Source organism: Orcinus orca, chromosome 9 (genome assembly GCF_937001465.1).
Source record: "Orcinus orca chromosome 9, mOrcOrc1.1, whole genome shotgun sequence".
Taxonomy (NCBI): Eukaryota; Metazoa; Chordata; class Mammalia; order Artiodactyla; family Delphinidae; genus Orcinus; species Orcinus orca.
Window position 1 is genome coordinate 80,158,731 of NC_064567.1, and position 13,420 is coordinate 80,172,150.

General features: G+C 36.8%; 1 long non-coding RNA gene across 1 annotated transcript in view; it reads right to left on the bottom strand.

The window, feature by feature from the left end:
• The window catches only part of LOC125965437 (uncharacterized), a 36,947-nt gene extending 23,819 nt beyond the window's left edge, over window positions 1-13,128 (bottom strand). Inside the window, exon 1 of the long non-coding RNA XR_007479313.1 lies at window positions 13,101-13,128. This is a non-coding gene — a long non-coding RNA (uncharacterized LOC125965437). The remainder of the gene's footprint in view (window positions 1-13,100) is intronic.
• Window positions 13,129-13,420: the final 292 nt, after the last annotated feature.

The window sequence follows — 13,420 nt, forward strand, 5'->3', positions numbered from 1 at the left end:
CAATGTGTGTTCTGTAAAGTGAATCAGTTATATGTATGTCCACTCTTTTTTAGATTTTTTCCCATATAGATCACTACAGAGTATTGAGTAGAGTTCCCTGTGCTAGACAGTAGGCCCTTTTATTACTTTTATAACTGCTCTAATCCTTATTATTTATTTCATTCTGCAAATACTGGGCTTAGTTTGTTCTTTTCCTAGTTCCTTTCATTGTAAAGTTAGGTTCTTTGAGGTTTTTTTCAGAGACAAAAGGTTTTATTACCTATGACACAGCAAGCATGAGCATAATATTGTATTGGTTCTCCTTCCCTATACCCCAGTTCCCACTGGGATGACAGAGAGGGATCCAGTTGAGTGCTATGCATGCACTCGGTTGTGTTACACTGAGGAATCCTGAGTTTGAGGACTCCACTGCTTTTAAAATGAGAGGTTAGCAGGTTCCTGTGTGTCTGAGGGAGAGACATTAGCTCATTCTTCAAGGCTGTTCATTACAAACACACTCCCAAGAAATGGCTCAGGGGAAATTCTGTCAGGGCATGCTCTCTTTTTCTTTCTTTCTTTCTTTTTTTTAATTGAAGAATAATTGACATAATATTACATTAGTTTCATATGTACAACAATGATTTAGGATTTAAGTATATTACAAAACGATCACCTGATGAGGCTAGTAACCATCTGTCCCCATCCACAGTTACTGCAATATCATGAACCATATTCTTTATTCTGTATATTAAATTCTTGTCAATTTTTATCATATAACTGAAATTTTGTACTTCTTACACCCCTTCACCTGCCTTGTCCAAGACCCACTCACCTCCCCTTTTGCAACCACCAGTTTGTTCACTGTGTCTGTAAAACTGGTTTTGTTGTGTTTGTTTTGTTTTTAGATTACACATATGAGTGAGATCATGTGGTATTTGTCTTTCTCTGTGTGACTGACTTCACTGAGCATAATACTCTCTAGGTCCATCCATGTTGTCAAAAATGGCAAGACTTTATCTTTTTATGGCTAATATATAATATATAACTTTATATGTACATTTGTATACACATATATACATATATGTATCTGAATATATATCTACATATGTATAGATACATGTATATATGTGTATATTCATATGTATGTGTATACATGTATGTGTGTATATATATATATAAAAAAACACTTTTTTATCCATTTGTCTATCATTGAACATTTAGGTTTCTATCATATATCGGCTATTGTAAGTTATGTTGCAATAAACACAGGTGCATGTATCTCTTTAAATTAGTTTTTTGCTTTGTTTTATTTTCTTTGGATAAATAGCCAAAAGTGGAATTGGTAACTCATATGTAGTTTTATGTTTTTGTTTTCAGAACCCTTCGTAATGTTTTCAATAGTGGCTGCACTGATATACATTCTTGGCAACAGTGCAGGTGAGTGCTCTTTTCTCCACATCCTCAGCAACACTAATTAATTGTTGTCATTTTGATGATAGCCATTCTAACACGTTTAAGGTGATCTCTTTTTGTGGTTTTGATTTGCATTTCCCTCCTGATGATTAGTGATGTTGAGCATGTTTACATGTGCCTTATAGCCATCTTTTTTTTTTCTTTTTTTGGCAAAATGTATATTCAGTTCCTCTACCCAATTGTTTTTTTGTTTTGTTTATTTTTTAAAAGTATAGTATATTTACAATATAATAACAGTTTCAGGTGATCTGGGAGTTTTTACAAATTACACTTGATTAAATGTTTTTACAAGAGAATGGCAATAATTCCCTGTCCTATACAATATATCTTTGTTGCTTATCTATTTTATACATAGTAGTTTGTACCTCTTAATCCTATATGCCTAATTTGCCCCTTCCCACTTACCTGTCCCCACTGGTAACCACTAGTTTGTTTATAGGTCTGTGAGTCTGTTTCTGTTTTGCATATACATTCATTTGTATTATTGTTAGATTCCACATATAAATAATATCACAGAGTATTTGTCTCTCTCTGACTTACTTCATTAAGCATAATATTCTTGAGGTCCATCCACGATGCTGCAAATGGCAGAATTTCATTCTTTTTATGGCTGTGTAATATTCCACTGTACATATATACCGTATCTTATTTATCCATTTGTCTGTTCATGGGCATTTCGGTTGCTCTCATATCTTGGCCATTGTCAATAGTGCTGCTATGCACATTGGGGCTTAACATATTTTTTGAGTTAGTGTTTTCATTTTTTTCCTAGATAGGTACCCAGGAGTGTTATTGAGGAATCATATGGTAGTTGTATTTTTAGTTTTTTGAGAAAGCTCCATCCTATTTTCCATATTGCCTGCAACAGTTTACAGTCCTACCCACAGTATACAAGGGTTCACTTTTCTCCACATCCTCTCAAAAATTTGGTATTTGTAGACATTTTGATGAGAGCTATTTTGATATCTCTTTTTGATATCTCATGGTTGTTTTGAATTGAAATTCTCTAATAATTAGTGATGTGGGGCACTTTTTCATCTGCCTTTTAGCCATCTGTATCTTCTTTGGAAAGATGTCTGTTCATGTCTTCTGACCATTATTGATTGTGTTTGTTCATTTTTTATGTATGTGTTATTGAGTTGTATGAACCATTTATATATTTTGGATATTAACCTTTTGTCAGACCATTTGCAAATATTTTCTTACACTTTGCACTTTGAATTTTGATTTTGTTGATGGTTTTCATGGCTGTGCAAAAGCTCTTAAGTTTTATTTAGCTTCCATTTGTTTATTTTTGCTTTTATTTCTTTTGCCTTAGAGGCCAGATCCCAAAACAATATTGCTACAATTTATGTCAAAGAGTGTTCTGCCTGTGTTTTCTCCTACAAGTTTTATGGCTTGGTGTATTACCTTTACATCCTTAATCCATTTTGAATTTTGTGTCTGTTTGAGGAAATGTTCTAAAATCATTGTTGTACATGTAGCCCTCCAGTTTTCACAACACCACTTATTGAAGAGACTGTCTTTTCTCCATTGTATATTCTTGCATCCTTGGTGGTAGATATTTTCACCATGAGTGTGTGGGTTCCTTTCTGAGCTCTCTGTTCGATTCCCTTGATCTATGTGTCTTTTTTTTGTGATTATTGTAGCTTTGTACTCAGGGAGCATGCTATCTCCAGCTTTGGTCTTTTTTTCTCAGGATTGCTTTGGCAGTGTGGGTATTTTGTGGTTCTATATTTATTTGGGGATTATTTGTTCTGTTTGTGAACAATGTCATGGGTATTTTGATAGGGACTGCTTTAAATCTGCAGGTTGCTTTGAGTAATAAGCCTATTTTAAAAAGATTAATTCTTCTGATCCAAGAGCATGGGATATCTTTTCATTTATTTGTGTCATCTTCAATTTCCTTCATCAATGTCTTATAATTTTTAATATAAAAATCTTTCACCTCCGTGGTAAATTTATTCCCAGGTATTTTATTATTTTTGGTACAATTGTAAATTTTTTTCTTAATTTCTCTGATAGTTTGTTATTAGAGCAGAGAAAAACTGTATATTAATTGTGTATACTTCAATGAAAATAAAAACAAAAATTAACAAATGGGACCTAATTAAACTTAAAAGCTTTTTTACACAGCAAAGGAAACCATAAACAAGACGAAAACACAACACTTACAATGGGAGAAAATATTTGCAAATGAAGCAACTGACAGAGGATTAATCTCCAAAATATACAAACAGCTCATGTAGCTCAATATCAAAAAAGACAAACAACCCAATCAAAAACTGGGTGGAAGACCTAAATAGGCGTTTCTCCAAAAAAGACATACAGATGGCCAACAGGCACATGAAAAGATGCTCAACACCATTAATTATTAGGGAAATGCAAATCAAAACTATAATGAGGTATCACCTCACACCGGTCAGAACGGCCATCATCATAAAATCTACAAACAGTAAATGCTGGAGAGGGTGTGGAGAAAAGGGAACCCTCTTGCACTGTTGGTGGGAATGTAAATTGATACAGCCACTATGGAGAACAGTATGGAGCTTCCTTAAAAAACTAAGAATAGAGCTACGTTATGATACAGCAATCCCACTACTGGGCATATACCCACGCAGAGAAAACCATAATTCAAAAGGACACATGCACCCCAATATTCACTGTGACACTATTTACAATAGCCAGGACATGGAAGCAACCTAAATGTTCATCAACGGAGTAATGGATAAAGAAGATGTGGTACATATATACAACAGAATATTACTCAACTACAGAAAGGAACGAAATTGGGTTATTTGTAGAGATGTGGATGGACCTAGAGTGTCATACAGAGTGAAGGAAGTCAGAAAGAGAAAAACAAATATATATTAACGCATATATATGGAATCTAGAAAAATGGTATAGATGATCTAATTTGCAAAACAAATAGAGACACAGATGTAGAGAACAAATGTATGGACACAAAGGGGGGAAAACGGGGATGGGAGAAATTGGAAGATTGGGATTGACAGATATACACTATTGATACTATGTATAAAATAGATAACCAATGAGAACCTACTGTATAGCACAGGGAAATCTACTCAGTGCTCTGTGGTGACCTAAATGGGAAGGAAACCCAGAAAAGAGGGGATATATGTATATGTATATAGGTGCTTCACTTTGCTGTATAGTAAAAAGTAACACAACATTGTAAAGCAACTATACTCCAAAAAACTTAATAAGAAGAAAAAAATTGTGTATACTTCAAATTTACTGAGTTTATTTATGCTGATAGTTTGATGGTGAGATCTTTAGGGTTTTCTCTAAATATTATCATGTCATCTGCAAACAGTGACAGTTCTACTTCCTTTACAAGTTAGATCCTATTTTTTATTTTAATTTTTGTCTTTTGGCTGTGGCTGGAACTATTCATCCTGTGTTGAATAAAAGTGGTGAGAGTAGGCATCCTTGTCTTGTTCCTCTTCTTAGAGGAGATGCTTTCAGCTTTTCACCATTACGTATGATATTAGGTCTGCTTTTGTCCTATATCCCCTTTATATTTATTTATTTATTCATTCATTCATTCATTCAGGCTGCACCGCACAGCATGGGGGACCCTAGTTCCCTGACCAGGGATTGAACCCACACCTGCTGCAGTGGAATCGCGAATTCCCAACCACTGGACTGCCAGGGAAGTCCCTGTCCTTTATTATAAAAAGGTATGTTGCCTCTATACCCACCTTGTTGAGAGTTATCATAATTCAAATACTGAATTTTGTTGAATTTTGCCAAATCCTCTACTGGAGGTATGAAGTTGATCATATGATTTTATCCTTTGTTCTGCTAAACTGGATTGTCACTTAATTGATCTGCATAGACGGAATCATTCTGCATTACTCAGATGATCCATTTTATCATGGAGTATGTTTCTTTTAGTGTATTGTTGAATTCAGTTTACTAATATTTTGTTGAGGATTTTTGCATCTATGTTCATCAGGGATATTGGTCTGTAATTTACCTTTTTTGATGTGTGTGTTTCTGTTTTTTATATATGGGTGATGCTAGCCTCAGAAAATAAGTTTGGAAGCATTCCTTCATCAATTGTTTGGAATAGTTTGAGAAGGATAGATGTTAGCTGTCCTTTAAATGTTTGGTAGAATTTATTAGTAAAGCTACCTGGTCCTGGACATTTATTTATTGGGAGTTTTTTGATTATTGATTGATTTCATTTCTAGTAATTGATCTATTTAGATTTTTTATTTATTGCTAACTCAATCGTGGAAGATTTATGTTTTTAGGAATTTATCCATTTCTTCTAGGTTGCCCCATTTGTTGGTGTATAATTGTTTGTTGTAATCTCTTAGGATACTTTGTATTTCTCTGGTGTCTGCTGTAACTTCATCTCTATCGTTTCTGATTTATTTGGGCCCTATCTTTTTAAAAAAAACATATTACTACAGTCTTTTATTCTTTACAGAAGATTAATAAGTGTTTGATCTACTACCCTTACTCTATACTTTTTGCAGTGAGATTTTTACTTTTGTTTGTTTTCTTGTTACTATCAATAATTAGTGAGACTTCTTTTAAGCCTAAGTAAATTCCTTCAACATTGCTTATAAGGCTATTTTATTAGTGATGAACTCTTTTAGCTTTTGCTAGTCTGGGAAACTCTTGATCTCTCCTTCAATTTTTTTTTCCTTAAATTTACTTATTTATTTGTTTTTGGCTGCGTAGGGTGTTCGTTGCTGCGCACGGGCTTTTCTCTAGTTTTGGCCAGCAGGGGCTACTTTTTGTTGTGGTGTGCGGGCTTCATTGCGGTGGCTTCTCTTGTTACAGAGCACGGGCTCTAGGTATGCGGGCTTCAATAGTTGTGGCTTGTGGGCTCAGTAGTTCTGGCTCACGGGCTCTAGACCACAGGCTCAGTAGTTGTGGCGCACAGGCATAGTTGCTCTGTGGCATGTGGGATCTTCCTGGACCAGGGCTCGAACCCGTGTCCCCTGCATTGGCAGGCGGATTCTCAACCACTGTGCCACCAGGGAAGCCCTCTCCTTCAATTCTGAATCATAATCTTGCCAGTAGAGTATTCTTATTGTAGGCTTTTTCCTTTTAGCCCATTGAATACATCCTGTCATTCCTTCCTAGTCTGCAAATTCTGCTGAAAAGTCAGCTGTCTTATGGGAATACCTTGAACATAACTAGATGCTTTTATTTCACTGCTTCTATGGTCTCTCTTTACCTTAAATTTTTGGCACTTTATAATATGTCTTGGTTTGGACCTGTTTGTCTTCATCTTGTTTGGGACTCTGTGTTTCCTGGACCTGGATGTATGTTTCCTTCCCTAGGTTAGGAAAGTTATCAGTTACCGTATCCTCTAATAAGCTCCCTGCCCCTTTCTCTCTTCTCCTCTTTCTGGGTCCCCTGTAATGCTCATGTGAATATTCTTGATGTTGTCTCAGAGGTCCCTTTACCTATAGTCTTACTTCTTTTTTCTATTCTTTTTTCTATTCATGCTATTAAGCTTGGGTGATTTTCACTACTCCGTTTTTCATTTCACTGATCTGTTCTTCTGTATCATATAACTTTGCTTCCCTCATATGTGTGTATGTGTGTGTGTGTTTTAATCTCATTTATTGTATTTTTCAGCTGTTTGGTTCTTTATGACATGTTATTACTCTTTGTTGAAATTCTCACTATGTCCATCTATTCTTCTCCTGACTTGGGTGAGCATCTTTATAATCATTACTGTGAACACTTTTTTTATCGGGTAGAATGCTTATCCCTGTTTTATTCAGTTCTTTTTCTGATGTCGTGTCTTGTTACTTCATTTGTAACATATTCCTCTATTTCCTCATGTTTCCTAATTCTCTGTGCATTTCTATTCATTAGGTTCAGGTTGTTACATTCCCGGGTCTCAGAGAAGTGGCCTTATATAGGAGATGACTCATAGGGCCCAGTAGCATATTGTCCTCTGGCCAGCAGAGCCACATACATGCTCCAGGGGTGTCCCCTGTGTGGGCTGCACACACCTTTCTCTTACAGCAGGACCAACTACTGTGGACAAGCTGGTAGGCGGTGTTGGACCCTGGCCTAAATGGCTGTGAGCCCCTGCAGTATGTGATTGCTGTGGGTGTGCTGGTAGCCAAGGAAGCCCTCTGTTATGGGTGGCTGTGTGGTGCTCCAGGTGCACAGGTGGACAGGGTAGGCCCCCAGTGTGTCTGGTTGTGAGGCCTTGTGGTGCAGGAGTGCTATGGGCATGTTGGTTGATGGGGCAGGCCCCTGATTCTAATCAGTTCCAGGGAAGACGCTAAAATGTTGCTTGCCAATGTCTCAGTTCCTAGCGGGAATCTCAGCTGCCTCCTGCCTCTCCAAGAAGCTCTCCGAGATTAGCAAGTGGGTCTGACCCAGGTGTCTTTCACACTGTTGGCTCTGCATAGGGACTGAGAACGTGTGAGATTTGTGTGTGCCCTATGAGAGCAAAGTCTCAGTTTTCTTTAGCCTCCAGCTTTCCTGAAAGTAAGCCCTGCACGTTTTCAAAGCCACACCTGCTGTGTTCTTTTCTTCCCAGTGCAGGAACCCTGGGCTGAGCAGCCTGATGCAGGGTTCAGACCCTTCCCTTCGTGTGGAGAACCTATGCAATTGTGATATCTTCCAGCTGTGGGTCACTTTGCTCGAGGTGTGGGTTCCAATTAGACTGTGTTTCTAGTGCTCCTACCTGCCTTGTGGTTTCTCCTTCCTTATATCTTTAGTTGTGGAAATTTTCCCTGCTAGTCTTCAGGTCATTCTCAGAGATAATTTCCCTGTACATTGTTGTAATTTGGGTGTGTCCATGGCAGGAGGGCAACTCAGTATCTTCCTACTCTATCATCTTGATCCCTTCTCAAGAATTTTTTTTAATATATGCATTTATCACTGTAAACAAAACTCTTTGAATTGCATTGTTTTTCCTGTATTCCATAAAGTTAGGTACTTTGTGTTTTCAATTTTGTTTAAGATTTTTTAAAAATTTCCCTTTTGATTTATTCCTGTATGCATTGGCTATTCAGGAGCTTATTGTTGAATTTCTAAGTGTTCTTGAACTTTCAATTTTTCTTTTTAATATTGAATTTCAGTTTCATACCATTGTGGTTGGAAATGATACTTGATATGATTTCAGTATTCTTGGATTTTGAAGACTTGTTTTGTGGCTTAACATATAATCTACGCTAGGAAATCTTTGTGTACTTAAGAAAAATGGAAATTTTACTGCTGTCGAGTGGAATGTACTGTATATGTCTGTTAGGTTCATTTGATATCAATTGTTATATGTTGAGAGGCTCCAATGTTGGATACATACATATTTATAATTGTGATAATTTCTTGATGAATGATAACCTGCTTTCCTTTGAGAGGTTTGACCTCAGGTTTTTTTCTGCCTGATAATAGACTAGTCAGGCAAGTATCATTTTCATGGAGTATCTTTTTTCCAATCATTCAATTTTATGCTATATATGGATTTAAAGTTAACATGAATCTCTTGTACACAGTATGTAACTGAACTTTCTTTAATCCATTCAGTCACCCTAGGGATTATTTAAATTGAAGTATAGTTGATTTATGATATTACATGAGTCTCAGTGCTACAACATATGGATTTAATATTTTCATAGAGCATGCTCCACTTAAAGTTATTACAAAATAGTGGCTATATTTCCCTGTGTTGTACTATATATCCTTGTTTATTTCATACATAGGAGTATTAGATTTAGAGAAACAAACTACTGTCTTTCCCTCCCCACTTCACTCACCCCACCAGTAACCACTAATTTGTTCTCTGTGAGTCTATTTTGTTCTATACATTCCTTTCTTGCATTTTTTAGATTCCACAGAGAAGTGAGAACATAGGGTATTCCCCTTTCTCTAACTTATTTAAGTAGGTATAAATATTCTAGGCCTATCCACTTTGTTGCAAGTGGCAGAATTTGATCCTTTTTAATGGCTGAGTAATAGTCTATTGTGTATACATACCACATCTTCTTTATCCACTCATCTGTGGAGGGACATTTAGTTGGCTTCCATATGTTGGCAATTGTAAATAATGCTGCTATGAACATTGGGATGCATGTATCTTGTCAAATTGGTGTCTTCATTTTCTTTGGACATATACCAAGCAGTGGAATTGTTGGCTAATATAATTCTACTTTTAGCTTTTTTCAGGACCTCCATATTGTTTTCATAGTGCTTGTACCAATTTACAATCTCACCAACAGTGTACTAGGATTCCCTTCTCTCCATGTCAGGAACAACATTTCATATTTGTAGACTTTGGAATAACAGCCATGTTGAGAAGGATGACGTGATGTCTCATTGTGGGTTTTTTTGTGGATCATTGATTAAGTTTAATTTACAAAAGAAGGTGATAGGCTGGATGTGATCTGCAGGTTTAGTTTGCTAATACCTGGTATAGGTTAATTTGAGAAGTAATACCTTTACAATGTTATTTATTGTTTTCAGGGTGACATTTTTAAAAACTTTTCTCCCTAAAGGGTATCTGAAGTCTATCGGTTTCTGTTTTATAAATTAGTTCATTTCTATCATTTTTTAGACTCCTATAAGTGATATCATAGGATATTTGTCTTTTTCTATCTGACTTACTTCACTTAGAATGAAATAATGCCATTTGCAGCAACAGGGATGGACCTAGAGATGATCATGCTTTTTCATTTCTGAGTAATAATCGATTGTGTACATGTACCACTTTTTCTTTGTCCATTCATTTGTTGATAGACATTTTGGTTGCTTCCATGTCTTGGATATTGTAAATAGTGCTGCAGTGCATGTTTGGGTTTGCGTACATTTGTCTTTTTGAATTCTGGTTTTCTGTAGATGTACTCCCAGAAGCAGGACTCCTGGATGATATGGTAAGTGTATTTTTACTTTTTAAAGGCATCTTACTGTGCTTTATAGTGACCGTTACCAGCTTACATCCCACCAACAGCATAGGAGGGTTCCCTTTTCTCCATGTCCTCTCCAGCATTTATGGTTCATAGACTTTTTGATGATGGCCATTCTCACTGTGCTAGGTGATACCTTGCTGTAGTTTTGATTGCATGTGTCTTATATTTCGAGATGTTGAGCATCTTTGCATGTGTTTTCTTAAACACTGTGAGAAAAAGTTACAGTTGACATTGGCTTTTTGAAAGTCTATTTTGAATTTTTTTTCTATAACTACCACAGGACATTTGTTAAGAGCAGGTGTCATTTACACCCTGGCAGTCCTTGTGAATATTAAGTGCCCATAAGCACATGTTTTATAGTTGCTATTGTGGAAATGGGCACAAGCAGTTGGATTTCCTTCATGCCCCTCTCTGATTACTTTGGTAACCAGAGCCACTGTGGAAGATGGGCACCTGGATTGTAAATGAGTGTGGACTGTGCCAGAACAAACACCCAAAATCTTGTGTTTTGTTATTCTTGGGTTTTTTAAAATTTAATGTTTCTTTTTAATTGGAGTAAAGCTGATTTAACATAGTGTGTCTGTGGTAGGCATACAGAATCTTGTTCAGTTGTGTATATTCATATGTCTATTCATCTTCAGATTCTTTTCCCATTTAGATTATTAGAGAGTGTTGAGTAGACTTCCCTTTGTTATACAGTAGGTCTTTGTTGATTACCTATTTTATATGTATTAGTGTGTAAATGTTTTTTCCCAACCTCCTGATTTATTCCTTCCCCCCACCTTTCTCAGTGGGTAACCATAAGTTTGTTTTCTAAGTCTGTGAGTCCGTTTCTCTTTTATTTCTTTGGCTGCACTGCGAGGCAGGGATTGAAACCACACCCCCTGCAGCGGAAGCTCAGATTCTTAACCATTGGATCACCAGGAAAGTTCCTGTTTTTCTCTTGTAAATTAGTTCATTGGTATCAATTTTTAAATTTCACCTATAAGTGGTATCATATGATATTTGACTTTCTCTTTCTGACTTCACTTAGTCCATCCATTATGCTGCAAATGGCATTCTTTCATTCTTTTTCATTTCTGAGTAATATTTCACTGTGAACATGTACGACTTCTGTATCCATCCACCTGCCGATGGATATTTTGGTTGCTTCCATGTCGTAGACATTGTAAATTGTGCTGCGGTGCACATATGGGCGCATGTGGGTTTTCCAATTCTGCTTTTCTCTCGATATACGCCTGGGAGTGGGACTGCTGGATCGTATGGCAGCTCTAATTTTACCTTGTAAAGGCACCTCCATACTGTTTTCTATAGTGGCTGTTACCACCTTAGATCCCAACATCAGCATAGGAGGGTTCCCTTTTTTCTACGAACTCTCAAGCATTTATTGTTTGTAGACTTTTTGATGATGGCTATTCTGACTCACGCTAAGTGATCCCTCATTGTAGTTTTGATTTCCATGCTGCTAATAAACATGAATTAGAGCATCTTTTCAAGTGTTCTTTTATACAGTGTGAGTAAAATTTACCTAGTGAAATAGGATCCTGAAAGTCTCTTTCTTTTGGATTTTTCTTTTTGCTTACCTACCCCTGGACATTTCCTGATCGCAGGTGTCATTTACAGCCCTACAGACCTTGTGAATATTAAGAACCCATAAGCATTGGTTTTAAAGTTGCAGTTGCAGGAAAGGGCAGCAAGGCAGCAAAATTTATTCCTACTCAACTTGATAGCTAGGGCAAACAGAGCCTCAGTGGAACTCCTGTTCCTAGGTTGTAAATTAGAGTGGAAAATGCCAGGACAAATACCCAAAAGCTTGTGTCACATTACTTCTTGTTAATTTAATTTTTATTTCTTATTGGAGTAAATTTGATTACAATGTTTTGTTTATTCTAGGTGTACAGAATCTGGATCATTCCTACATATACATATATCTAATCAGGTTTAGATTCTTTCCCATCTTGGTCATCACAGAGCATTGAGGAGACCTGCCTTGGCATCCAGTAGGTCCTTCCTGATTATATATTTTATATGTATTATTAAATGTAGGTTAACCCCAACCTCCTAATTTTTACATTCCTTTCACCTTTTTCTAAGTCTGTACAGGTCTTCCTCTGTGGAAATATGTTCATGAGTATCAATTTTCAGATCACACCAGTAAATGATATCATCAGATATTTGTCTTTCTCTTTCTGACTTACTTTATGTAGTATGATTATCTCTAGGCTCATCTGTGGTGCTGCAAAAGGCATTGTTTCATCTTTTCCATAGCTAATATTCCATTCTGTCCATGTACCACTTCTTCTTTGTCCATTCATCTGTAGATGGACATTTTGATTGCATCCACGTCTGGCTATTTTAAATATCACTGCAGTGCACGTTTGGGTGCTGGGTCTTTCTGAATTCTGGTCTTCTCGGGTTATAGGCCCATTAGAGGTTCGGCAAGATCATATGGTCGCTCAACTGTTACCTTTTAAAGGCACCTTCATTCTGTTCTGATTAGTGGCTGTTACCAGTTTACATCCCAGCAACAGCACAGGAGGGTACACATTCTCAGAAACCCATTCAGCATTTGTGGTTTGCAGACATTTTTTTTTCTGATGGCCATTCAGACTACTGTGAGGTGATACCTTTCTGTAGTTTAAAATGGCATGTCTCTAATAATTCTTGATGTTGAACATTTTTTCATGTCCCTTTAAAAAAAAAAAAGAAAAACACTGTGAGGAAATTTACCTGTTGAAATTGTCTTCTCGAGAGTTTGCCGTGCTTTGAATATTAATGTACGTCCCTGACCCCATGATATTTTTTGAGGGCAGGTGTCATTTACAGCCCTGCAGTCCTTGTGAATATTAAGTGACCATTAGCACTGTGTTTAACGCTGCTGTTGTGGTAAACAGCCACAAGCCGGCAGCATTATTACGTTCTCAACTCTCGTTACTAGGGCAACAGAGTCTTCCTGGATGTCGTGTTCCTCCGTTGTAAATTAGAGTGGAATGTGCTCGGAGAAACCCCCGGAAGTTTGTTTCCTTACTTAGGTTTGTTTTTTAAATTTA